The 24,537-nt window shown below is 37.3% G+C and overlaps 1 protein-coding gene across 5 annotated transcripts in view; it reads left to right on the top strand.

Moving 5' to 3' along the window:
* RALY (RALY heterogeneous nuclear ribonucleoprotein) overlaps window positions 1–24,537 on the top strand; it is a 286,663-nt gene that overhangs the window by 110,678 nt on the left and 151,448 nt on the right. For 4 of the 5 annotated variants that reach the window (XM_039323686.1, XM_039323683.1, XM_039323684.1 and 1 more), the window contains exon 2: window positions 3,553–3,649. The exons of the other annotated variant lie outside the window; for it this stretch is intronic. The gene's annotated coding sequence lies outside the window, so the exon portion shown is untranslated. The remainder of the gene's footprint in view (window positions 1–3,552; window positions 3,650–24,537) is intronic. 5 annotated transcript variants of the gene reach the window in all.

The raw sequence follows: 24,537 nt of genomic DNA, 5'->3' as shown, positions 1-24,537 counted from the left end.
TATATTTATAAGGGGATTCTAATATTGTATAACATTTATAATACATCTGTAACAAGGTTGAATACAAAATAAATGTACCTAAAATGTACATTTGGTACACACATCTCATTGTTCCTCTCATCACTCTTCCATTTAAAATGTTACCCTCCAAAGAATAGTCTGAAATAATTGGAAGGCAGGTCCTTGACTGTCAAACTGACATACTGAACTTGCACTTCAGGATTTAATTAAAAAACAGCATAATCTAGTCTGCTTTCTCTTTCTTGGACTTTCATATTTGGGCTGGAAAAATCTGAAATCTTTTTTTCTTTCTTTCCTTTTTTGCTGCTATCTGATAGTCATCCAGATTTCCATTCTCCTTCCCTCCCCCTTTTTTTTTTTTTTTTTGCTGTTTTTAATCAGACGTACAGAAAACATCTCAGGTTTTAAGGACAGAATTAAAATCTAAGCCTTCTGAGTAATACTTGTCAATCTTTCCATTATATCAATAGGGAGCCGATCTGTAATCAGAGAATGAACACATATTGCCAGTGTGAGATGGAACATCTGGGGTAGCACTGTCTTTGCATCAAAACTACCCATTATGGCCAATAAAAACCATGTTTTTCATACATTGATAAATTCCAAATACTTGACATATAATTTGATATCTCATTGTATTTTATTTTCTGCTTATATATCACAAAAATTACAAAAGAACATGAACACCCTTGAATTCTGTATCTCTTTCCAACACATGTTTACAGATTAAGGAATCTTGAACCAAAACGGGAATAATAGGACAAGTTCATATCTGAAGATGGAGCAAAACGGTTATTGTAGTCAGGTTATTATTGATCTAGCTATAGCTTGTTACTATTTCTAACCTTTGCATGGAAGTAGAATCATCAGGAGGGTACCCATTGTCTTTAGAACAGTAGCCAAATAGAATGTATGCATCCATCATGGCTATTTGGGTTTTTTTTAAATGTGCTAGAATCTAGCAAAGTATTGCCAATGTGTATATATGTGTGTCTCTGTTCTCCTTTTGGTTTCCTTTCTAGGTGTGGTTGTAAGGGAAAGATCCTTTTTTCTCTCTCCTTTTATCTCTTTTCTCCAGGAAAGCAGATAAGACTGAATTGTTTTGTATCACTTTTTATCCTTAAATCTGTTGCTGGAGAAAAGATACCAAGAAAATGTGGCTTTATGACTATGTAGTAGAAGCATTTAAAGCTTCATCTGCATTGGTCTTATGTACTTCGTTTTTTATTTTAACTGAAATATTCTAAACTTCCAAAAATGTGTTTAGTATATAGAAGTCTGTAAGTACAGAAACACAAAAACATTAAAAAAATAAATAAATCTGTATGCATCCTGTCTTCTTTGGTAACATAATGTAATATATAGATACTCTAAGTACATCTGTGATATCAAATACAACAAACTTGAAAAGCATCCTTTACTGTATTACTCATGATAAGAGATAAAATATCTTTTATGATTCTTAACCAATGAATTGGTAATATGGTGTCTGCTGCACTCTCATATGCTTGTATCAACAAATTGCAGATGATCCAGTGCACGCACTGTATATTTCTACTTGCTTTCTAATCAGCCTATATTCTCCAGAATTATTACTTTTCTCTAGTTATTTTATTTTTTTCTTATTCTTATCCTACATGTTTATTGCTATCCTTCTTGAACCCTGTCTTTCTATTTCTAATCCTTTGTTCTTGGTTACCTAATCTTATTTTATTAAGCCTATTTGTTCAATCCATATATACCCATATCCTTGTATTGATAGTCCTTACAACCATTCGTTTAGTGACCATTCGAAGTTACAACAAAACTGAAAAGAGTGACTTAGGACCAGTTTTCACCCTTACAACCTTTGCAGCATCCCCAGGGCACATGATCAAAATTTGGGCGCTTAGTAACTGGCATGTATTTATGACAGTTGTCCTGCCTTAGGGTTATGTAATCGCCATTTGTAACTTTCCCAGCCAGCTTCTGAGAAGCAAAGTCAATGGGGAAAGCCAGAATTGCTTAACAACCGCATGATTCATTTAACAGTTGCAGTGATTCACCTAAAATTGTGGCAATAAAGGTCATAAAATGGGGCAAAACTCTCTTAACAACTGCCTTGCTTAGCAATGGAAATTGTGGGCTCAGTTATGGTTGTGTGTCAAGGACTACCTGTATTATATATTTCATTCTTTTCCTATACACTTACTGTATATCTGTGGCATATGTGGATGTGATGGAAATGATTTGTTTCCCTCCCTACCCAAGTCTCAGAGGCTTTCAGCAACCTTATCTATCTTTGGTTCCTTCTTTTTTGACCTTTTCTTTTTCTGCAGAGTCACTTACCATCACCGGCATTGCAAAGTTGTTGCTGTTGCATGACTTGTGTTTCTAGCTGTTACTGGGATTGTTCTACTGTTGTATTTATTTCCTACTTATGGGTGAAGGATATCAGTTTCTGGGCTGGTTCTGTCCCTTTTACTTCCTGTAGTTTATGTACTGCCCTGACTTTTGTTGGATTGGTATAGCTGACTTTATTGGCTTAGCTAGGCTGTCTCTGCTGGCTTGATCAGATTGGCTTCTTCGCTGTGGCTGTCGTTGAGAGAAGGAAGGAGGTGTTGCTAGTATTTCCCTGGGCTTTTTCACCTCTTCCCCATTCAGCCACTGTGTTTCATTTAGTGTCAAAGCAAGAACATCTGTCGGAACCATGACATTTAGCCTTTCTGTCCCTTCTGCCTCCACACTGCTCCTACAACCTCCTCGAGCCATTGTCAAATCTGATTTTTCTACTAGTTCATATCTTCTCTTCTTCTCCTTTACTTTACTATGCTGAATTCCACTGTACACTTTTATGGATGGCTGTGCCTCCTACTACACTCCACATGGCAAGATGAGATAGCTTTAAAGGAGATGACATTGTTTCCCCATTGTTCCATATTTCCTCTTAGGTATCTCCCCCTTTGTATGGTCAAGGTATACACTCAGATAACTCATGGTGATGCTTCTTCTATCTTTTTACCACTGTGACAATAAAAGTCAGCTAGAAAGTTTTTTCCCCACTTGATGTTCCATACTAAATTTAAATAACTGTAAGGTTAAATACTATATGGGGATCCTGAAATTAGTATCATTCTGGAGCCACGTGAATGATTTGTCTGCTATCAATCCTAGTAAATATACTGGTTCTGGAAAACATATCCTCTACATCAGGGGTGTCCAACTTGCAACATCACATGATGTGTCACGACATATCATGACTTTTTCTTCATTGCCAGCAATGGGGTGGGCACGGTTTCAGCATGATTCATCCGGCCCGCGGGCTGGCAGTTGGACAACCCTGCTCTACATTCATGTTATGAAGTTTGGTAAAACCTTAGAACAATCTAAAGGTACAGGTGACTGTGATCATTCTATCCTTGTCTATCCTTGATCATTCCAATAACGATCAAATTAAAACATGTTTAACTTTATATGCAACAGTTACCTATAGATCACAATATTTGATTATATTCAATGATTAGTAATAGATTGTGTTTTTGTTTGTAACAGGTAAATCTAGATTTATTAAGGAATACCATACCAGTTTAGCCTCCTCATCTAGCAGGCAAAGAGGATTGAGGGATTCATATCTAAAACACCAATCTTGGTGAGTAATTTATCATATTTCAGTGGAATGCTGTGAGATATATTTGAATTCCAGATGAGCACTTCATGAGATTACATCATTTTCAATCAAATAGTCTGGATTCAATTTAAAGGAAGAGGTTTGTTTTATTATTATTATTCTTCACATTCTAGTGAAGAAAGCAACCTTAAATTTCTCATGTTGGTACTGGAAAAATGAAGCTTGAAAGATTAATTTAAAGCAACATATATACAGAAATATCATGAAATGATTTCCATTCTTTAAGTCAATGAAAAAAGTTAATACAAATAAAATGACCTGGCAGAAAATCCATTATTATGTTGGGAAGTCTCTTTTAATAATTGTATACTTCTTGCCTTTCTTGTTTTCTACATTTTATGCTTATAAAATTTAACTGATCCTTGCATGCTGGCTGGGGAATTCTGGGAGTTGAAGTCCATAATCTTAAAGCTTCCAGTTTGGAAAAGTGCACTACAGGATGAAGGTCTTCTATCATGCTGGTCCAGTGCAGGTTGATAGATAGATGCTTTTCAACTTCTCAGTCTAAAGCTGAGAGAGGATAACTGACCCAAAGTCATCCATCAAGGCTCTGAGTCTAAGAAGTATAAGCACATTCTCCCAACTACCAGTCTAGTACCTTAACCAATATACCAAACTGGCTCAAAGAGACAGGGCTATAAATCATTTCTAATTTCTGGGAGAATGGTTGACCTCCAGGCAATGTCCTTTATTGTTTATGACTCAGACACAGTCTAATAACAAATTAATTCAAGCTCTAATTATTTTTCTCAGACATTTATTATCTGCATCTCATTATTCTGTTCTCATAGGTTTAGGACTACATTGTTTAGCTTTCCAAGCCATGTCAAGCCTATAACACCCAGCGATCAAGAATAGAAATAACACTTCAGACTTGGGTATTACTCTGAGAAATTTACATCCAGGTATGGGATTATAATCAGTGGTGGGATTCAGTCGGTTCGCACCACTTCAGTAGAATCAGTAGCTAATTTTTTGTTGCCCAGGCCCAGAATGGACTTCTGGAAGCGGCATCCACACAGAGAACTGGTTGTTCACATATTTGAATCCCACCACTGATTATAATGTTGAAATTCATTGTTGGAATGTATTTTTATGCAACAACTACAGTTGTACTTAGCCAGTAGATGGCAATGTTTACAAGTTTGAATCTATGGTATGGTATACTCTATTGCAGACATGTCAAATACAAGGCCCCGGGGCCGGATGCGGCTCGCGAAGTGGTTTCATATGGCCCACGAAGCCATCCTGGAAACAGTGAGGGAACGGCCCCCGTTGCCTTGGCCCTGGCCCAGGCCAGCCAGGAGCCAATGTACAATTTTGTGGTAGCCATCTATGCTGAAATGCATTCAGTCTTAGCTCCACAAGGATGTCTGGAAACAGCGAGGAACCAGCCCCTGCCACGTTGGCCCCACCCCCTGGGTGCATGCTGGGGAGGTGTCACCCTTTATGAGGAATGAAGAAATGCACCATCGCCTGGAAGTGGCCAGCAAATGGCCCTCGCCTACTTCACATATCCGGCTTGATGGGCTCTGCCCTGGTCTCACCCCTTTCTGCCAGAGACCCTCAGATCTGTCCCACTCCTGCCCAGGCCCCCACAGGCACTCTTGAGGTGAATGATGTAGAGTTGGCCACGCCCACCCAGTAGGCCACACCCACTCCACCCACACCCACCCAGTAGGCCGCACCCACCCAGCCCCCCAAGGGCAACCGCAATGCTGATGTGGCCCTCAATGAAATTGAGTTTGACACCCCTGCTCTATGGCTATGCTCTTTTGTTCCAAGTTGAATTTCCTGTTTCTTGTTTTAGTTATATAGTTGAGCAGTAAAGCACATGGTGACTGTACTGTTTGTTTGCTCTGGTGTGGTGCTTTATGAATATCTAACATACAGACATAAGAAAATGTCCTTAAATTTAGCAATTATTTTCACAATAATGAGCCATCTATTTAAAAGATTGTATGCACTGAGCTGGAGCAAGGAGCATATTTAATTCTGCCTGAACTCAATGAAAATTCCTAAATCCTTCCAAATTATAAATAACCCTGCTGAGTCATAACCAAAATCTTTTCCAGGTGGCCTCAGGCCATGGATTAGCTGCATAGAATTAGCTAACAAAAGACAGCATTAGTCTTAGTAAAGAATAATGTAAAGAAAATAATGCTCTCAGATGGCTTCTTCATTTGTTGGGCATCCACTTGCATTGGCATCTGCTTGATAACTTTAAAAAATATAAAGGTTCTCTCATGCAGGATAAGAAAAGGAAAAACAATATAAGCAGTTAGAAATAATTGTGTTAATGTTATCAGTGTTGTTGGAGAAGAAAAGGAAAGGAAAAAATATAGTGTTTTAACCATAAGAAGAAGGAAGAAGAAAGGCTGGAGGATAATATGACCTCTCCTTTCCTCTCTATTTTGCAGGTCAAAGTAGTTATGCAGAATTTCTAAGCCATCAAAAAACAAAAAAGCAGAAAGAGCCCTCTTGAGAGGCCAGGAAATAAAACAGGATATAGAATTTGGTTTATAGGTATCACATCTGCCAAGAAAATTTATGTTTCAAGACACTTTATGTGTCAATATTTCCTTGAATATGCACTGAAAGACTGATTGATAAGGATTTAGCCAGGATTTTATTACTGTTTTGATACAGCTGTACTAGAAATGCTCTTATAAGAAAAGCATCTTACTTTCCTGGATGGGAACCTGCTGTTTATTAACTAGATCAAACAAAGGAAATGCTAATCTGTATGTGAGTGTTTGACTGAGGTCCTATCTATCTATTCTCTGTAATTTAAAACAAGACCCATAGGGATAATTCCATTTAACAAGCTGGTTTACGCAAAGGAATGTTCCATAAGACAAAACGGTTGCACTGGAGTAAAGATACAATTTAGATATCTGGCAGAAGATCACTATTTTATTAAAAAATAAAATAAAGGAGGGCATCTTTAGTATTTAGTCATGAAACTAAATACTACATGGGGTTGCTGAAAGATTGGACTAGGAATCATTTATGATGCTTTGAAAAACCATTTACAGCAACTTGGAAAGATGGGATATAACAGGTAATCCTCAATTTACAACTATAATTGGGCCCATAATCTTGGTTGCTAAACAATATAGCCATTAAACAAGATGTCATGTGATCACTTTGTTTAGTGACTGCAATCACAGCACTTCTGGCTGCCATTGTTAAGTGAGAATTGTGGGACATTAAGAGGAATAGAGTCCCAGATAAGGCACAGGGGAGTGCCTTGGAGAGATGTGGGAGGCTTGACTGGCTATGTACAAGTTGCGGATATGTGCAGTGTGTTGCAAAACCACAGCCACTCCTTGTAGCCTCAGCTGCTCCAGTCAGTCCAACAGTGTAATGCAAAGCTGCCCATCCAGGAAAGTCTCAGCCACCCACCTAGCCCAACAGCAATTAGGCAGGGGTGATGCAATTCTCCCCACCTGCTTATCTCTCCCCTAATCAATGCCCTTTTAGCCACCTTGCACAGCACCTACCACTGCTCTCAGGCCTAATTCAGCCTGGGGAATGAAGCTTCTGAAGCATGACATGATTTGCAGAAGGAGTGGGGTGAGCAGCTTGGAGAGTGGCATGAGGCAGTCTCAGAAAGATAGCCTGGAGTGGCCAGCTGCCGCCTCGCATAAACCAGTCATGCCTCTCAGCAGCAAGAAAAAAATGGTAATGGTAAGGGAGGCATGGCAGGGGCTGTGAAACACAGATGGTGGGTTCAATTGGGGTTTTGCAGCACTGGCATAGCTGGTCATGGTGTGGGGCTTAAGATGGCATTTCTCAGTGGCAGAGCAGCACTGGGGTTGTAGTGAAAGCCTGGGGCCATTGGCAATGGTTGTAAATACTAAATACTAGTATTTATAAATTCAGTTTTCACTGCTGGATTGTAATTTCGAACAGTCTCTTAACAAATTGCCATAAGTCAAGGTCTACCTGCAAGTGTAAAGAGTAGATATTCCCAAGACTAGAATAATGCTTGGTTTCACTGGCATTGTGAAAATCATCCAACCCCCCCCCCCAAAAAAGAGGTATTTACTATAAATGACCAACCATCAGCTGCATTACCTAAATGGATTAGAAGGCATAGGAGATTGTGGCCTCCATTTGATAATGTTGCTGCTTAAATTGGTCTAGTTTAAAACATAAATGCCATAGTATCTTGCTACTTAGCATCTGTGTCTAATAAGAATTGAAATCCAAAACATCTGAAGAGCAGCAGGCTTTCTTTCATGGCTACGTATGAATAATAATTTATCAGATTTAATTCACTTGCAGATAGCCATATAGCCTCCGTTTGTGGATAAAACTGAATTAAAAGCAAGAAATAACAACCTTACGGACAGCTGGTTCAGTATCAGTTGGACATTTAAAAGAAAATAGAAATGAAAATAATAATCCTTTTAAATATGTGCCTTTCACCCGACTTGTCAGGAGATACATGATAAAAAGTGACTGATAGTAACTTTACTGATGTACCAAGCATGACATGTGGCACAAGAAATACAAAGACAGAAATGATGAGAAATGTGCAGACAGATGCTTTTGGCAGCAATGTTTTCAGAATAGCATTTCATTCTTGACAGGCCTGTATCTCTTTTTAACGAATGGCAATATTTGTGTCCACAACTTCCCGATTTGCATCCTTAATTCAGGGTTTTTTTTGGGGGGGGGTTTGAATATCCAGAGTAATAAATAAATAGCTAACCTGCCTTTACAGGTAATCCTTTGCTTATGGCCGCAATTGGGACCAGAATTTCCATTGTTAAGTAGTCATTAAAAGAGTCACCCTTGATTTTATTACCTTTTTTTGCTGTGATTGTTAAATGAATCATGTTGGTCTTTAAGTGAATTCAGTTTCCCCCATTGATTTTGCTTGGCAAAAGCCTCCTGGGAAGTTTGCAAATGGTGATCATGTGACCCTGGGATGCTACAACTGTTGTAAATGCATGCCAGTTGCCAAGCACCCAATTTTTTATCATGTGACAGTGGATGCATGCAACAGTTGTAAGTGTGAGGAACTAGTCATAATTCACTTTATTCAGTGCCGTCATAATTCAATCAGTCATTAAAAATGGTCATAAGTCAGGGACTACCGATTTTGTCACTTCCTTAATATATATAATTATATATATAGTTTCTTTGATGTGGGCTTTTTAAAAAAAATAACCATCCTAATAACTATTTGAAACATATATGCATGCTTTATAAAAAAAAATCTGTTTATCTTTACAAAAATCCATCCATTATAGGCATCTCATTTTGTTGCAACTTTCCCAAATCAATTTTTGTGGTAATTTTGAGATGAATTGAAGCTTTGGAATTATATTTGTTGTTCCCTGTCTGTTTTGCAGATTCCCTTATGTCATACCTATTAAATTTTGTATCAGATTTTTTTTTTTACATCTGTACTCCTTGCAAACATTTAAAGTATGAGTTACTCATCTTAGGGGATTCCAAACATGTGATAATTGTGCCAAAAATGTGTTTATATCTCCACCACTGCAATTAAAGTACTGTGTGGCTTATATATTAAGACAGAAATGTTAACACTGTGAAGCTCACTAAAATTATTAGTGGCTTCATGCCATGATCTTAATTGAGCAGCATTTCTGCTGCCTTCTATGTAAAATAATATACCCTCACTCTACATGACATACTAGTTTTAAGGCATTATTTAAGATGTAGCATTTTTTAAGAATCTTCATTGTAGAGAAAGTATCTATACATTGCATTTTAATGTTGAACATAAAGAGGCTCATAGCGACAATTCTGAAGTAAAACAGTTTGGATTCCACTTCCAAATATATTATTTATTTATTAAATGTACATAAAACCTATCTCCCCAGTAAGAACATTATACCACTAGAGATAGGTTTTTCTGTTTGAAGAAATGGCATATAGTAGTTCAAGGGACCCTCCATTTTAAGGCAGGATGAGAAATGCCATTTTACCCCACATATTTAATTTTTAATAGTAACCCTGTTGCTGTAAACACCTTAATAGCAGCAACATTGCCGCTCAACCCAAAAAGCCAACTCAGTCGGCCAACTCAACTAGTTACTTGTCCATCAGTCTGAGAAGGACTCAGAATCATGCTAGCAAGTCTTTTATTCTAAGAATATCCGAAGCGTTACACACAGAAAGCAACTTGGTGGGGCAATAGCAGCTATGAGAGAACTGCATGAATTAAGAATAATAGAAGAATTTATTTGAACTGCAAGGCAATTTATCAGGACTGACCCTGTCAAATGAATATGCATGAACTTCCTGTTTTAAGGCGTAACAATCTTTTCTATACATAGTTCATTCATTCTCTTTTATTTTCTGATATCTTACTGAAGTCCACCAACTTTGCCTGCTTTCTAATCCAAAAACTAAATAGGAGCATCCAAGCTTCTATTTATGGCAAATAGCCATGGAAAGGTTGGTGCAGGGGGGAATTTATAAGTGGATACATTCAACAGAGATATGTTCAAATTTTTATTCAATGCAGAAATGCATCAGGGGACACACAGTACTCAGAGACTCTCAGTTAACCTAAAAAAAACTTTATTATATATAGTTTGCTTAAGCATACGCATATATACATGCATAAGCAATTTTTCTCACATTTCCTCATTACAAATTGGCCAGGTTTGCATTGCGCTTGTAAAACAACATGGCAAGGTCTGATGGTACCATGAAAAAATACAGAAGTCCCTTACAATCTTCCTTTTACAATAATCTCTTGCAAACAGCATTTGCATATTCCTTTCCACATCACCTCAGCCCACTGTAGATTGCTATATGACTGGCTGCATAGCAGTTCAGAGGAGCACTTCTGAACATGGGTCTTGTCTTGACTAGTTTCCTTATGGATTGTCTCTGGTAACTGGTATCCAGTTAATTGCTTCCATGCTTTTTTACCCTCCTTTGCATTTTTCTTCAAATTCCCATTCCTCTACATCTCCCAACATTTTACTTTTGTTTTGAAGTATACATTTAAATATTGAACTGTTTGAAGGAGTTTTATTTATTTATTATTACATTTAAATGCTGCCCATCTCACTATGCAAAGTGACTATTATTTCCCTAAAATGGTACTTGGAGGAACCCCAAGAGAAATATAGCATGTAACTCTTTAAAATACCCACAAGAGTTGGAAACTCAGTGAAAATTAAATAGGCATAAAATACGGATTGACTGTTAAAGGAAGAAAAGAAAACAAGAAGTAGGGGAGAAAATAAATGGAATGGAGGTCTTTGAAAAAGGAATTGTCAGACTGCTGGAAGACCAAACACACACATTCCACACTGCAATACCCTATTTCGAGCCCTCATGTAATATTCAAAAAAGGAAATTAGGCTTTTAATTCTTTTATTCAACATTATGTTATTAACATTATGGTATCTCTTAAAAGGCAGTCATAATTTCCTACCCTCCTTTCTGCATTCCTTTAAGTAAGAGAACCATAGCATCTGAGTTGTAAATTAATGTGATATGCAAAAAGGGGCGTTGTCTTACCTGAACGCCTTTTCTCAGCATGATGATGAAGAATCCACGGATGGGTTGTCTTAATCTATCTGCTCCAATTAGACTAAGTCTGAAATTAGTAACGCCCCCTCTGTGCCAACTGCACCCCAGTTTTAGTCCGACGCGTCTGAACAATATGGGAACCAGGCCAACTGACTTAATGGGAGGGAGTGGATTCTCCATCATCATACTGAGAAAAGGCATTCAGGTAAGACAACGCCCCTTTCTCCAGCATGATTGGATGGAGAACCCAGGGATGGGACATACCAAAGCCCAGTGTCCCTAGGGTGGGGAATTAGAATGGGCCTGGGTCCCATCCGATGCTAATGTGTGTTCTAGAACCTTGCGGCCAAATGAAGCCGTAGAAGATGCATATATATTCCTCTTGTAGTGACAGACAAAAGAAGAGGGCGATGCCCATGTTGCTGCTCTACAAATTTCCTCTACGGAGGCCTGAGTAGACCAGGCAGCTGTAGTAGCTGTGCCCCAGGTGGAATGGGCTGTGATATGCCTGGGAGCTTGCAGTAACTGAGTCTGGTATGCCAGAGAAATACAAGCTCTAATCCATCTGCCTATAGTGGGTGAGGAAATCTTTTGTCCTAATGACGAAGGGTGAAATGACACAAACAGAACCTCTGTTTTGCGGAAGGGTGAGGTTCTCTGTATATAACAATATAAAGCCCTGCGCACATCCAATTTGTTCCACTGAACCTCTATGTCGTTAGATGGGTTAGGACAGAAGTCTGGCAAAACTATTTCCTGTGATCTATGATACAAGGAATTAACCTTGGGCACGAAGGGTTACCCTCAGGCACCTGAGGGTAACCCTGTCCTTATGGAAAATACACAGGTCCTTCCTCACTGACAGAGCAGCCAGTTCAGAGATCCTTCTGGCTGAAGTTACAGCAACAAGAAATGCCACCTTCATCGATAACTGTTTGAACAAACAAGTGTCAATAGGTTCAAAGGGTGGCGAAACAAGAGCCTGTAAAACCTGATGAAGATCCCACGAGGGCTATCTATGTACAGTTGGTGGTCTGGCGTTGTTAGCTCCCTTTAGGAAGGAGCGCATCATAGGGTGATGTGTTAAGGATTCATTGCCGCAGGAAATAACTGTGGCAAGTGCTGCTACCTGCCTGAGGATGGTGCTTGTGGAAAGCCCCTTGTTTAGACCATCTATTAGGAACTCCAAATGACTGGCACTGAAACCTCCAACAGGCCAATTTTGTGAACTGAACACCAATTACAGAAGCTTTTCCACGTGGCATCGTATGTTCTATTCGTCGAGGGTTGCCTGGATTGCTGGATCATGGCTATGACCCTTGATGAATATGAGTCTCGGCCTAAGGCCTGCCTCTCAAGTGCCAGATGGTTAACTGGAGCCATTGAGGGTCCGGATGGCGTAGCTCCCCCTGAATGAGGGAGATGCGATTGGCTGGGATCCTCCATGGAGGGCATACGGAGAGCTCCATCAGGTCGGGTAGAGGAGGGAAGGCATAGAGCAGTTCCCTGGGCCAGGGACTGCGTAGTGCATCTGTTCCCTCCGCTGATGGAGACGGGAACCTGGAAAGGAATCTGGGAAGTTGTGAGTTGGCTGGGGAGGCAAAAGATCTAAGGTTGAGAAACCAAACCTGTCCACAATCTCTCTGAGCCCGCAGGGATGATCCGGCCCGTGAGGGGGGTGGGCAATGGGGATTGGTGGGCACTGCGTCCTTCCGGAGCAAGCTGGCCCTCCCCAATCCAATCCGTCTGTGGAGATGATGTAGTCAAATCTAGAGGCCTCTGCCTCAGGTGGTCATACACTGCCCTCAGGAGTGATCTACAGGCAGTCTGGGCCTCAGTCACTTACAAAATGGCCACTGAGAGTCAATTCAAAATGGCATCCGCAAGCTCTGCACGCCAAAAATGACCATTAGAAATGAGGCCTTGAGGCCTGAGGCCTAAACTGCGATGAGTCCTCATTCCGAAGAATCGCCTGGGCTCCTAGCGCAGCGGAGGATGTTAGGATGGTCAGCTGGGAGGCGCTGAGGCTGGCCGAGGCCGATAATGCCTCCAGGCCTCGGAATTAGGTGAGCTGAGAGAGGCTGAGGCAGGCCGAGGCCTAGTAAGGCCTCCAGGCTCCGAAAATTGGATCGGTGCCAAAAACTTTCTCCTGCTTCTGGGGTAGTCTGCTGAGGCCGAGGGACCTAGAAAAGGCTCCCTCCAGGCCTGATGAGCCTCGTCGTCGCTTGCGGAGCCCCCCAGTCAATTGGCAAGCTTACCCCTGCCTCTAAGGCCTCCAGGCTCTGGTTAGAAGAATGGAGCCTCTGATGCAGAGGAACGGCCCCTGGTAGGAGATTTCTCTTGCTTCTGGGAATCCAATTTTCAAGCTGATTGTGAAGCTGAAAGGCTCTCAGAGGGAGAAAGGGAAAGTTCCCCCCCCCTCCCCCAAAGGAAGGTTTGTCAGCCTGTCAGCCTGCTAGGCTACAGGTTGGGATGATCACTGGAAAAAAAAATTTAAATTATCAAATCTATTAATAAAAATGGTTAGCACTAAGCTAAAGGGAATAAAATAAAATAGTAATACACAGTCTTCTGCTCCAGGAGCGAAGAAAAAACGCGTCTTTGAGCAAAGAGACTAAGTCTAAAACTGGGGTGCAGTTGGCACAGAGGGGGCATTACTAATTTCAGACTTAGTCTAATTGGAGCAGATAGATTAAGACAACCCATCCATGGGTTCTCCATCCAATCATGCTGGAGAACAGGTTGTTTCAAATCAGATTTTTCAATGATCAAATTCTTCAAAATCCCTATGTGTTTTTCATTATGTTTCCCTTATAGGTTTCTTAACAACCCAATATATGCACTAATCCTTTTTAAGACACGTTATAAAGACTATATGGATTATACTGTACTATATGTATTTGACTCCTAGAACTTTGTTGCAAACTGTATGTACAGAAGCCATTCCCATGTAACGAAGAACTTTAAACTGTTGTCCCCATTGCTCAGTGCATTTATATATATTATCTCAGAAGGGCTAAGATCCCTAAATAGAACTGTCCCAGCAAGCATTCATGAATTATAGTCTCTCAGGAACTGAGTATATGCAGAATAATGTACACCATGAAATATACATAAAATGCTGGACTCAATATATTATTTTTTGCAAATGAAATGTGTTTTATGGCATTTCATATCAAACTCTTAAAATTTGCAAATTTTTCTTTGTTTGGTTTTAATTAATTAACAACTTTTTAAAATGGTAATCATAGGTTTTATGTATCTTTATTTCAGTCCCATCACAGTAATCCTATTAATTAGAGCATTATTATTATTCTTACCGGTATGTACAAATGAAGAGTGGACTCTAAACAGCAGCTTGTGACAGACTTGGTGGGATTTGCATGCTGGTATTCAAAATGCATTGATACAACCTTCTGCTGTATTGTTCAGATTATCTCTGATTATGCACAATTAAAGCCTTCATCAGGCACAACAGGATTTATTTTTAAATAAATAGAAGATATTTAGTACAAGTGGTGTGGTACCCAATGGTACTGAGGTAGAATTACAATGACACTGGAACTGTAGCTAAATGTTCCCTTTTGCTACTACTGTTGCTGCACATGACACTCTGGGTCTCTTCACATTCTTTTCAGCTTAAAGAAATTCTACTTAATTTAATTTTGCCATGTGGGAGAAAGTCTAATTACTTGATCACCTGTTTCTGCTTGGCATAGAATTCTTCTTGCTTTTCTGACTTTGCCCTTCAGGATATGTATCTTCTTGCAAGCATCTGTTTCCCATATTCTTCTGTGAACACTGAGACAGATGATTAATTTAAATGGGATTCTGCCATGGTTGATGGGCTTCAAATATGTCCATTTCTCTTCCATCCCCACCCCTTATATCTAAAAAACCTGCCATTTCTGCAAGGACAATTTTTCTCTTGATAATGAATTTTATTGATTTGTTTAAAAGAGGCATAGTAAAGCCAGCTGACAGTTTTGTTTGTTCAACCTGCTGCTGTGCTATATCCAGATGTTCATGTATGTCAAACAGATTTCATGTAAATGTACATATTTAAATGGTACTTCTACAAAACAGCTTTAGGAAGAGGTTATTTTTACAAGAAAAGTGGCAGAAGTATGTTTATTTTCTCCTACTGGCTCCCACTTTGCATTGTTCCATTGCTTGTATTCACCTAGTCCTTTACTTTAGGATCACATGATAGCAAAACAAACATTTAATATGGGTAAAACACTTATGAATGAGGACCATTGAATATAAAATAGATTCAGCCTTGCTTCCTGTTTCCCAGAAACTATATAGGCATTTGTGAGCTTTCTGCAATTGAAACCCACGGTAAAAGAAGAAATATAATTTCTCAAACTTGTTAGACTTCAGAAGTTACCCATATTGTCATTGTTGAAGCATTTGGATCTGTATAGATTTATTCTATCTGAAGATAGCCAGCTACAACACAGTGCTTACTTCAACAGTGCCACAATCTCTCCTGCCACCAATAAATTCTCTCTTTCTTTCTCATCTGAATAGCCTCCTGGTTCTTTCAATATTATTTTACTCTGCAGGTACCTGAAAACACATCTTCATCATTTTTTGAGCCTTTCCATTCTCAGCCTGGGATCTTGTTATCACTCTGACACCCTCTCACTTCACTGCAATCCTGTAAGCTTTCTGCCAAATCTCAATTCCTCTTGTATCTTTTATAGCCTAGTTCTGCCTTCTGTTCTTTTAATTACCTTATTTCCCTTGCTAATCCCATTTGCCCTATTTTTTAATGCGTTACTTCCTGCCCATCATAACCACAAGGTAATGTTTAATTTTTTTCTCCATGCTTCTCATTCCCTCTTATTGATTCCCCCTCTTATTTGAGCCCCTTCCATTCTTCCCAATTTTTTCTTCATCAAATCTCCTCCTAAATTTACCCCTCCCCCATTTTTCTTCCTCCTGATTTCATATCCCAAGTAGAGTAGCTTTGTTAATTCTTCCTTTTCTGGTTTTATCAGTCTTCCATCAAATACTTCAGAGTGCTGACATTAATATTTGGATTGCACATTTATCACTGATATAGCTTACACAGGATGCTAAGCTTCTGCTTTGAGACTTTTTTAATCCAAAATTACAGCAGAAAATAATTATGAGTGTTCCTGAATGAGATGTTTGTAAGGACCAGGTTGCTCAGTTAAGCCAGGATCCTGACACATATGGCAGGTCTGTCTTAGCATTGCTCTATAAATTGGCATTGCTCTATACATTTTAATATTGCAAGCCACCCAGAATCATCTCCTGATGAGATGGGTGGCTAACAAATTTAATAAATAAAGAAGGTAAAAAATTAAGTTGCATTTTCTTAGGTTCAGGTGCAGTTGCACATCAAATTTAAGAAACTGCTGTGTAATGGAATTCAGTTCATGTTGACCATAACCAAAGAGAGATTCAGCAAAGTTTCAGGCAGGATTTCTAAACCTGTACATGAAGATGCAGAAACCGAACCTGGGAATTTTTGATTGTAGAACTTGTGCTCTGGCTTATGCTCAGAACTAAGGCTTATTCACAATGTTATCTAAATATGCATGCTTAAATATAGAATAGAATAGAATAGAATAGAATAGAATAGAATAGAATAGAATAGAATAGAATAGAATAGAATAGAATCTGGAAGGGACCTTGGAGGTCTTCTAGTCCAGCCCCCTGCTTAAGCAGGAGAACCTATACTGTCTCAGACAGGTGAATGTCCAGTCTCCTCTTGAAAATTTCCAGTGATGGAATGCCCACAATCTCTGGGGGTAAGCTGTTCCACTGGTTGATTGTCCTCATTGTCAGGAAGTTTCTCCTTAATTCCAGGTTGCTTTTCTCTTTGATCAGTTTCTAACCATTGTTTCTCGTCCTTCCCTCTGGTGCTTTGGTGAACAACCTGGCCCCCTCTGCCTTGTGGAAGCCCCTCAGATACTGGAACATTGCTATAATGCCTCCCCTATTTCTTTTCTTTGGACTAGCCAAACCCAAGTCCCGTAGCTGTTCTTCGTATGTTTTAGTCTCCAGGCCTTTGATAATCTTAGTTGCTCTTTTCTGAATTTTTTCCAAACTCTCAACATCTTTTTTGTGATATGGCAGCAGTATTCCAGGTGTGGTCTTACTAGGGTTATAAATCTCTATAATTTCATTCTGGTCACATGCATAGATACACTTTGTCCCATTTAGATTTTTCATTAAATAATTTATACTACTTATCATCAAAACAATATTGTAAAATGGATAAGGGTGCAGTAACAGAACTGGAATTTGTTTTCCAGGATCCCCCGTCTTAATTTAACATCCTCAAAAAGACAGTTATTTAGTACCTACAAGTAGCTCTCTTGCACATCAATTTGAGGGCATGGATCATTCCAAAAGATTGTGACAATCTACAGCAAAGGCAGGGCAACTGTAAAGACCATAACCAGACTCAAAATTTAATTGAGGCTGGCAGATGTTTCTCTTACATTTTGTTCCTAAGCAACAAAACTTCAAGAAGCCTTATAAAACCAGGTTCAAGTAAAATGCATGCAATCAAATCACAAAATCTAGCTGGCTTATATTGGATGTCTTAAAGCCTCAGTAGGCTAGATAGACAAATATTGAGGATTTTTAAAACCTAATGAAAATTCTGAGCTCTTTTCCGGTGTGTGTGAGAGAGTGTGTCTAAGATAAAAGGAAATCCTATTCTTTTGGGAGGAGTTTGTTCTCCAGGAAATGACAACATGAAAATAGATATTGAGGCTCTTCTGCAACAACTTGCTCAATACCTTTGGAAGTGCATATTCTCTCAAGATTAATTTTTCTCACCATGCACATGCATACATTATCCAAACTAGACAGTGTTGTTTCTCTGCGTCATATAATATATGTGGGTATATGTATGTATTTATTTATTTATTTATTTTTGTCATCTTTATGTAGTGTATATTGGAGGTTGTGACTCTTTGAGAGCTATATGCAATGAAATTTCATTTTGATATATACTAATTAGTGTACATTCAAAGTGACAACAAAGTTATTATTCTATTCTATTCTTCTATTCAAAACTACTTTACACTGAAGTCTGTGAGATTTACTAACATCCAGATGCACAACTTTGAAGTGTGGGAAACAGTGGTCACAGTTATTTGGGGGCTGTACTTCAAAAAGTAGGCAGAGCTAGAATGAAAACAACATTTGATTTACTGTACTTTGTTTAATATAATTAATATAATTAAAGCACAGTAAATAGATATGATTCACTTTCCCTTCCACTCATTGTAATTGTTTCCTGTAACATAAAATTTTACAGTTGGGTAGAAATTTATGAAGAAATTCTGGATGCTGCATCCAAAGCTTCCGGTTTAAACATATGTAGTTTAACTTCTTTAAACATATGTAGCCTCTTTACCACCATTTAGGAATTTTTGTTTGTTTCAGCAAATTTGGGGATCATTTGTGTGCAACTGCTATGCTCCTTAATGAAATGTCTCTTTTCTCTCTGCACTGCATTAACACACTTGTCATTCCCTATAAATGACTATGTATCTTGGTTGCATGGTCTAAAATCACTTCAGAAAAAATGATTTGTTTTGTTTTCTAAATCATATTCATAAAAGGGGGGAAAGTGTAGATGAAGAGAAAGTTGAATCAGTTGTCACTTCCTGATACGTAATTTAGAAAACCTAAATGCACTTGCTTGTAATAGTGTGGTTCCTTCCATTCTCCCATGGTCATACAATAACACAAGAATGAAAACATGAATTCTGATACCATGAAAAATGCATGATAAAACCAGACACTAAACTACAAATAAGATCCAAATGTTTCATTGTAAGTTTTTTCTGCTTTGCTTTTCCTTTGCTTTGAGTATTCCTTGGACTGAAGGGAAAAAGAGACGTGTTGAATACTGAAAGAAAAAAAATGATTTTTTTTATTCCACCGGTGATAGTTTTTTTTCTTTTTGTTTCAAATACTCTTCAGCTGGTTTGCTTCCTATATTATCAGTCTGTGCTAAAGTAAGCAGATTTTTAAAATAGCAGGGGATTTTGTTTTAATATCTCATTTATTCTTCATATCCTCAATATTTTTCCATCAGTATCAGGTCATAGTTTAATAATCTATATTTAGCCTAATATGCTGTTTTATTACTGCAGTTACTCTGTGTCCAATGGCATTCTTACTTATCTTCTAATGCAGTATAAATAAGTGGGCAATTAGGGGCTACTATAGTCCTTGACAAATCTTGTTGTAAAATTTTATGACTGTGACGTGTGTCCCTACTGACTGAAAATTGATCAAAAAGCTAGATAATTATCAGCAATAGCTTCTTGAATGAGAAGAAACTTCTGCTTTTAATAGCCAGAGCCATGTCATCCTTTACACGAAAAAAAGTTTTTAAAAACAATGGATTAGGAATGATGGACATTGAAGTCCAGCAAATCTCATAGCAATAACACTTAGACTTATATATTGCCGCATAGTGCTTTACAGCACTCTCTGTGCAGTTTACAACATCAGTATATTGCCCCCAACAATCTGGGTCCTCATTTTACTGACCTTGGAAAGATGGAAGGCTGAGTCAACCTTGAGCCAGTAGGATAGAAATCCAGGTGGTGGGTAGAGTTAGCCTGTAATGCTGAATTCTAACCACTGTGCCACCACAGCTCATCCTATAGATCAGGGGTGTCAAATTGCCAGCCCAGGGGCCAGATGCACCATGCTGAAACAGCACCCACCCCACTGCTGGCAATGGTTATGTGACGTTGCGAGTTTGATACCCCTGCTATAGATCACGTAGTCATAAGAATGTCCTTCAAAGGACATTACTGATCATGGAATGTGCTTAGGAAAAAAAAGCATCTTATTGTACTCATATAAAACCTATATGTAGCTCAGAAGGCCACAATACTTAAGGCACAATTGAGCAACCTCAAATTATCCTACTTTGTAAATATTTTGCAAAGATCTAGTACTTTCTTATTTTTTAATATATTTTATTGATTTTTTAAAACATAAATCACTTAATAATTGGTGAACAGTGTATTGTCTGGGTTAGATTTGTAAAACAATCACTAACAATTGATTTCTATAATCCATAATCCACATAATAGTTTTAGTTGATTTCCTCTTTTCCCAAAATATCCTCTTTTGCAAACATTGAGTTAATACAATTCTTATTGTTTTGATAGCTAACAATTAAATATATATTTTCCCAGTAGTCCTAAAAATAATAATCACATCAATATAATATTTCTTTTCTAGCCAATCATTCTGGTTGCCTTATCATAGATCCTGTTACAGTCCTTATTTTAATTTGTTTCTCCCACCAAATTCTAGATATTCTTACTAGTTAAGATTTTCTCAAAAATTAATTACATTTAAGAATTTAACTCTATTTTTCCATATGAGCCATCTCACACTTTTACATTTCTTAAGGAATAGATAAAACAGTAGACAAAAAGAAAGAAAAACAACAGTAAAGAAACATAAAAAATAACATACTACTTAAAATATATATCCCTCCTAAGCTAATATGTATTTATTTTCTAAATTTCTTATTCTTTTTAACCATAATTAAAATGTTTAATCTTTAAACATTCCATTTAATACATCTAGTCATTTAGTCCTTTAACTCTTATTCAAAACATTTTTATCCATTATAATTTTCTTAAATTCAATCACATCTAAAACATTTTCTTTATCTAAGTCATTTCAACTTTTTTATATTACTCAAATCAAGAAATAGAACAAAAAAGGGGAAAAACCGTACTATATTATATTTAGGGAATTCATCCCTCTTAAAAGTGACATATATATTCCAAAACTTTTCTATTTCTTTAACCATATTCAAACAAATGTTTCTTTTTTAAGTATTCTCTCTGGTAAGTCCCATCATCTATTTTCTTGGTTTCCACTTTAGTCTTTTTCTTTTGCCCAGTATCTTTCGTAATCAATGTATTTTGCTGAATCAAAAAAAAATTCTGTATACTTGTAAATGTTGCTTTAGATATAAAAAGTAAATCAGGAGAAGTGTCTTTGTGTGGGACTTCTTGCCCTTCCATGTTTGTTGAAAATCTTTTTCTTTTTCTTTCTCTCCACTTCTCTTATCATTTCCTTTCTCTCCGAAGTTCCTGACATCTCTATAGTCCATTTTATCCAATCTGTTTTCTTGTCCTCAGATTTATTTTGTAGTCTTAAGGGATAAGTTGTTTTTTCCAATTCTTGTGCATTTTTTTCCACTAGGATTAATGTTAGAGAATTTTAATTTCTCTAATTGGTGAAAAATAAATCAGAAGCTCTTACAGTTGACTGCATTTAGCTGATTCAAATAACTTTATATTTATATAAAAATATTTACAATACCATTCTTCTTTACAGCAACATAGCTTAATTGAAGACTTCTTACAGAGACCAGAGACAAAACCTTGAGACTGGAAATCCAGCTCCTAACTCAATACTCTTTTTGCACAGACTCAGTAGCACTTTCTTCCCATTGGCTGACTGAGTTACCACATGATTCTTCCTGTTCATGAATATTCCAACAATTAAATCATGTTTCCTTGTTTTGTTAAGCTCCATCTTTAAGTCTCTATTCTCAATTCTATATCCATTTATCTATTTTATCTGCTCCTTCTCTGTTGTTGTTTTCTGGGAATTTTTTGTTGTAGAATTAACTTGGAAATAAATTGATTTATATTTTCAAAGTTGTTTTGGATTTCTTTGTGGTTTAAAGTCATTGTTGTTTGAATTCGTTGCAGTATACTATATATCTCCTCCTGTAAAGTATGTTTTCTTGATATGTTCTTTCTACATGTCTCTGATCCATGATAGCCAAGAATTTGAGTTTTTCCCTTCCTTTCTTTTCTCTGCAAATAGCTTTAGAGTCCCAATTAGATAGATATTTGTAATCCAAATAAAAAAAATTTAAAAAAATTTCTGAAATTTATAATTCTCTTTGTCTACAGCCCAGATTATTGTCTTTTTTTGTCACAGCTGTTCTTTATTGCTAAAGTCAGTTGAGGAGCTTCTAATAAAGGCACTTTACTAATTGTGCTAAGCAGACTCATTGGGTGGCAATTGACTGCGCTGTCTTTTTTCCTCTTTTTCCAGGGGGTAATTATGGCTATGACTTGTCTCTGGAGATGGAGGCTGTGTTACTGATGTAAATGAAAAGAGAAGCTAACACTGTAGTCTCCACTCAGGATAGGTTTGTATTAGATTAGGGGGGGATTAAATCCAGAGGTATGGGTTTTCTGAATTTTAATTGTTTAATTAGTTTATGTACTTCAGCAACTGAAACTGAAAGCCACTTTAGCACAGATTCCTTCTCCTAAATTAGTCTTGGTATCTTGTAAATACATACAGCTTGAAAATGAGCTTCCCATATATTTGCTGGGATGTAACACTTCAAGATAAGAAGCCTTTATTGTTATAGAGTATAACAACAGAAACTTGAAAGTCTGTCAGAGATTGTCTCTGCCCCATTTTGTACTGAAGAGAATCAAGGCAGGCTACTTTGAGTTTCTTTCTCATGCGTCTCACTTTCCCAGAGTTGAATTGCCATTTTTCTATCTTAACGGTTCCTTTATTCAAAGGTTGTCTCTATATTCCTTTACCATATAGGACCATATAAGCAATATGGAAGGAGGACTTTTCATTGACATTTTGGGATATTATGTCTAATGCACACACAGCTAAAAAAATGTTACATTGCCCAGTTGCTATGTATTTTAACTATTGTAATTGTTTGTTTCATTTTAACTATGTTCACTACCTAGAATTACTTGTTCAACTGGTGCCTTATAAATTGGTTAAATAAATAAAAATAAATATATAAATTTAATCCCTTATACGGGAAAAGTAATCTGTCTGGGTTAAAGATCACTTTTCTTTGAATCAGCAAATCAGCTATGAGGGAAACAGATCTATATTCCATAAAACCTCAACTGAACAATAGTTCAGTGTGAAACAATGCTCTTCACAAAGATTGTTTTATTGAATTAAGCTGCATAGCAATGAAATCAACACAAGTTAGTAGAAATTTAATTTTCATTAAGTAGAAGAGATGAAAATAATTGTTTCCTTATTATGAATTTTATTGATGAATAAGCTGAAAAAGTCACTCACTAGAAAGCTTTGAACACTTTAATAATTTTGGAACCATATAATTAATATATTAATTTTAGCAAAGAACTAGCTAAATATAAGCATATTCAAAATAAATATAAGTGTGCACAGAACTGGTTGCACTCTTGTCACTCAAAGCAATATTTTTACTTCACAAAAAGTCTGCTTCTTTTTTTTGTTTAACTAAGTCTTAATGATAAACAATTGGCTGTGTTCACACAGCACAATAAGTAAAAATCACAGCTTAGCAGACTGTGTGAAGAAGGCCTGTTTTTCTTTGACCAGAAAAAAAAGACAGAACCACAATACAGTGAATTTGTGAAAGGATGCATCCATTTTAACAGCAAATATGTGGGCCTAATTGCTGGCATTGACCTAGATTTTTAAAGCAGGTGTATGCAATTAATTCATAGCAATAACACAGCAATAATATTTCTAGCAATAACAATTTATGGCTCCTCTGTTCTATATGTAGAGGAAAATGTGGAAGGAGAAAAAAATTAACAACACAGAGAAGAGAGAGAAAGAAACAAAAAGAGAAGTAGAAGTTGTGGTTTTGTGCTTTGTACCAGCCTGGGCCCTAAAGAATGCAGCTCACCAAAGAAAATAATTTCTTTAACATCCTTATCCTGAAAGACATTTTATACCAGTTCAGAGAATTGGCCAATATGAGATCAGTACAGTATATTAAGAATACAGGATTATGAGTTTTAGACTGAAAAAATCTAAGCAAAATACAGAAAACACTTGATTCTTTGTTCCCATCTAGTGGTCCCCTGGATTTTTGCAGCTCGTATCTAATAATCCTCATATGGATTAATTAATTAAACAAAACTTTTGAACAAAAGTAGTTGATTAAAATTGTTCCTCGGAAGGAAATAACCACATGAAAATATATATCCTGTTTTGATCAGCTACTTGATGATCTGCTGGTCCACTTCCTTAGAAGGTTGCTAATTTATGTGTCTCTCAGCTCCTTAATAGAGGCCTGCATAAGTTCATTTGAGTTACTTTCCTACACTTCCTTTTTCTTTTTAAACTCTTTTAGTATCAAGGAAAAGGACCCAACTTCAAAAACACTAAACTCTGTGTTAGCTGTAGAAAACAATAGTGATGAATTAGCAAGCTGGGAACAGATTTGGTCTTTGAACTATCTCCCTTCCCTATTCACAGATCAAACATACATA

The sequence above is a fragment of the Crotalus tigris genome, unplaced genomic scaffold, assembly GCF_016545835.1.
Source record: "Crotalus tigris isolate CLP2741 ecotype Arizona unplaced genomic scaffold, ASM1654583v1 scf7180000024281.4978605, whole genome shotgun sequence".
NCBI classification, from domain to species: Eukaryota; Metazoa; Chordata; class Lepidosauria; order Squamata; family Viperidae; genus Crotalus; species Crotalus tigris.
This window is presented reverse-complemented; position numbering and strand designations above follow the sequence as displayed.